This window comes from Thunnus albacares, chromosome 19 (genome assembly GCF_914725855.1).
Source record: "Thunnus albacares chromosome 19, fThuAlb1.1, whole genome shotgun sequence".
Lineage (NCBI taxonomy): Eukaryota > Metazoa > Chordata > Actinopteri > Scombriformes > Scombridae > Thunnus > Thunnus albacares.
In genome coordinates, this window is record NC_058124.1 from 1,120,537 (window position 1) to 1,123,782 (window position 3,246).

Sequence of the window (3,246 nt, forward strand, 5' to 3'; positions counted from 1 at the left end):
GTGTCTGACCATTTCTGTAACTTTCCAAAACTGTTAAACCATAAATGAGACATAAGCTATGTGTTGTCAAAGTGGTGAGGATATTGTTATCATTTGCTTCTGGTTTGTCTATTTGCCTGTGTGGTTACAGTGTATTGAACTCTCTTGGCCACCGTAGTTACAGCCTCTCACATCATTTGCACTGAAGTCCAGCAGACACAACAACAAAACATGATTCAACATTTGAGATATGTGATGCATTGACTTGCTGAGAGGCTCAGAGTGACACAGATAAGAAGCTTGGATGCAGACAGATGATGATTTCCAGCCCCCTCCACTCCCATCAGAGTCTGTTCAGTAACCCACCCTGCAGTCACTTCCACATCTGCACAGTCATCTGTGGCCACAGTTGGGCTCCAAATACTGTTAATAACTCACCCCACAGACTACTTTTGGAGCTATGACATTATCCTGTTCTTTCTATCCAGCATGCTGTTACTGTGTAAACAGATGAATAGTTAATTTGGCCTTTGACTATGTCAAAACATAAATAAACAAATAAAGCTAATAAGTACTTAATTAAATCAACTGTTCAACAAGTATAAACATGTAGAAAAGCGATATTTTCAAGGGCTTCACACTTGTTAAGCTAATAGCACCCTAGTTATGAACAAACTAAAAGAAAATCTGTATGTAGTCTAACTGTTTAGCTTAGTTTGCCATGTATCTTAAAATTAGTTCAAATTCTTGTAAACGTACAGTTGGAAGAAACCAGCCCCTCCTCTCTCTACCAGTGGAATGTGCAAGTAGTGAATCACATCAGCAGCAGAGGGAGGAGGATGGGGGACAGGATGAATGACTGAATAAAATAAAATTATTAAAAAAAAAAAACCAAACAGTTCGAGTATTGATAGGATAAAGATAAAATTCTAACACACAAATTTACGTCACACGAACCAACGAAGACCCTCGCTGCCATGTGGAATCCCACTTTTCATTCAGTGTAATATTAATTTCATGTTAGTGATTTTTAGGATGTGTGCAAGTGTATGAGAAAAATGAAATGTGTATAATAATGAAAAAAATGTAGCTCTAAGACAACAGTGCAGCCCTACTAACATTTCCTCATACAAAAATAGAAAAACTATAGATAAAACTGCTTGCAGCTTTTTGTATGTCACAGCACAGTAAAAACTAAACAGTTAAAATAGCATTGCATATGGGTCATGGCCCTTTCAATATAATTTTACAGCCACTTAAAAAATAAATGACCAAAAACAGACTTTTACATTTAGCAGCAAAAATGCAGTTATTGCCTTTTAAACGTCTGACTGGAGTGAACCTCACTGACCACCACCACTGGCTGGAATATCTAAGCTTGTAGAAACAGAAGTTGGTCAGTGTGTTCATGAATTGGAGTGCTCTGCTGCGCTGTTACTAGCATAAAGTCCCACAGATCAATATATTGTAGTTCAACACAACAATATAAGCAGTGGCTTAAACATATCTCAGTGTAGGCAACATCATGACCAACAACCATTTTCTCCCTCTCATCTGTTTAGGTTGCTCACTTGGCCTTGGTAGGAAGCAGCGCATCTGACTTGGTGATTCGAAGGATGCTGTCCACAACTTTGACAAACTGCCTAGCATGTTATTTCATTTGGGCTCGCACGGGAAAGAAGAAGCCATTCAGAGAAACCACTGTACAAGACTACATGTTTGGTGAGTTTCCTCCCCTGTAAACTATTTAGGAGGTTAAGTTAAGGGAGTATGGAACTCACTTGTCAGATCTTTAAACCTAAAATCATACTGGGATGGGCAAAAGACATCTCTTAATATGAGTGGTCTTCAGTAAATACTAGTTTGGTGAAGCATACAATGTTATTTTTTTTTCTTTTATCTGAGGTATTTATTCATCATTTTCGTCATTGTTTGTAGTCATTGTTTGTGGTGTTAAAGGAATAGTTTGACATTTTACAAAATCAGCTCATTTGCTTTATTGCCAAGAGTTAGACAAGAAGATCAATAACAGTCTGATACTAATATCTGAAGCTACAGCCAGGAGACAGTCCTGAAATAGTTCCCCTACAAAACACTTTTTGTATGGATTAAACAAACAAAATAAAAAGTGTTAATTAGTGAACTTTAGAGGTGCTGGAAGTCATTTTGTTACCTTCGGACAGAGGCCAGCTAGCTATTTCTCCCTCTTTCCAGTCTTTATGCTAACTTCCAGCTAACTGGCTGCTGGCTGTAGCTTCTTATTTACTGTACAGACATAAGGTTGTGTTTATCTTCTTATCTAACTCTGAGCATATTTTCCAAAATGTCACACTTTTCCTTATAAATGTAAGAACATCAGCATACAAATGATGTCACTGGATCCTGGTGTATCAGAATATTTTTCAGTTGAATAATTGATGAATTACTGAGCTATGTTTAAAATTACTTGCTGTACATCAAAACAGGAGGCTGCAGATACAATGCACATATTCCTAATCATAGCTAAAGGTATCTGACTTAAAAACAACTGTATATTATAGGAGTGAGTGATATTGTTTTTGGTTAAATAGGCATGAAAATTGTTGGCTGAACACAGAAATGCTAGTAAATATGATCTATTAACAACTTTTTTTCCTTTCTCCGCCATGCACTCCTAGGATTTGCTCATACTCCCTATGTCTGCAGCCAGCTCTTTACTGAAAAGACACTTAACTTTGTTAAATGTTAGATAGAAGATTGCATGCCAAAAAAATAAACCGGTTGCCACTGACCTCCACACAGGTGTGCCTCTTTAAGTACAGCAGACTTAGCAATTATCTTTGTCTTTGACCTTAATCACTCTTTTTTTTTATCTTGTCTTTTTCAGCTGCAGCTCGGCAATTTGACAGGAAGCTGTCCCATCTGGCCTTCACTGACACCCTCAAAATATGGCTCCGTCATGCTCCAGAGTGGGAGGGTGGCATTAAAAGGAGAGCAAGACAAACTTTAAAGAATGTATTCATCTGTATTATATTTACTTATACAGGACATTTAGACAACATACTTGTTAGTGTTGTAGTAGTTGTGTTGTAAATGTGAAGTCTACATTTTCAAAATTAAGAATCTGAAAATTAAAAGTACATTTTCCGTCATATTTTTTAGGAATTCAAATGTGTTTTAATATAGTTTCATGTTTCTTCATTATTTATATTGAAACATCTGCAAAGGTAATTTCGAACAAGCTAATAATTAGTATTAGTAACTAATGATAATAGCTAATAACTAGTA

At 36.5% G+C, this 3,246-nt stretch overlaps 1 long non-coding RNA gene across 1 annotated transcript; it reads left to right on the forward strand.

The window, feature by feature from the left end:
* The first annotated feature begins 1,472 nt into the window (after window positions 1-1,472).
* On the forward strand, window positions 1,473-2,999 carry LOC122969327. Its single transcript, XR_006398988.1, has 3 exons — window positions 1,473-1,701; window positions 2,637-2,760; window positions 2,846-2,999. It is a non-coding gene; the product is annotated as an uncharacterized LOC122969327 (long non-coding RNA).
* The last annotated feature ends 247 nt before the right edge of the window (window positions 3,000-3,246 follow it).